Below are 468 nucleotides of genomic sequence, written 5' to 3' on the forward strand. Positions count from 1 at the left end.
CAGTATCTCTGAAACCAAACGCCATCTCTTGGAAAACGTTCATGAATACTCGTCGACCTTCAGCCCAAAACGGGCGCGCCAGACGTATGAGTAAACGCGCTTCGCCAGGACTATGACGTCATACTATCGTTGCGTCATTGCGTATATGACGTCATTACACTGTCCTCTTCCGCCAACTTCCTGTCAAGTTGCCAGCCGCCGAGACTGTCTCTTCAGGAAAGTCTGACAGCGAAGGGCGGCCTTGTTCGAGAAGAATGCAACCTCGGAAGTGTTTTCTACGCGTGTTTAAGATCTTGCTAAATACGACGTAGGAATTGTTATTAAAATAAAATGATCGTAAAGAAGGTTTATCTCTCAAAATTGTTCTCAAAAACAGGTTATGTTGTGATGGTCAGTCTCAGGGTGAATCTCTAAAATCATTGAATTAATCACAAGATGAGCTTTTGAAATAGATTAATATCACTCAAA

The sequence above is a fragment of the Penaeus monodon genome, chromosome 23, assembly GCF_015228065.2.
Source record: "Penaeus monodon isolate SGIC_2016 chromosome 23, NSTDA_Pmon_1, whole genome shotgun sequence".
Lineage (NCBI taxonomy): Eukaryota > Metazoa > Arthropoda > Malacostraca > Decapoda > Penaeidae > Penaeus > Penaeus monodon.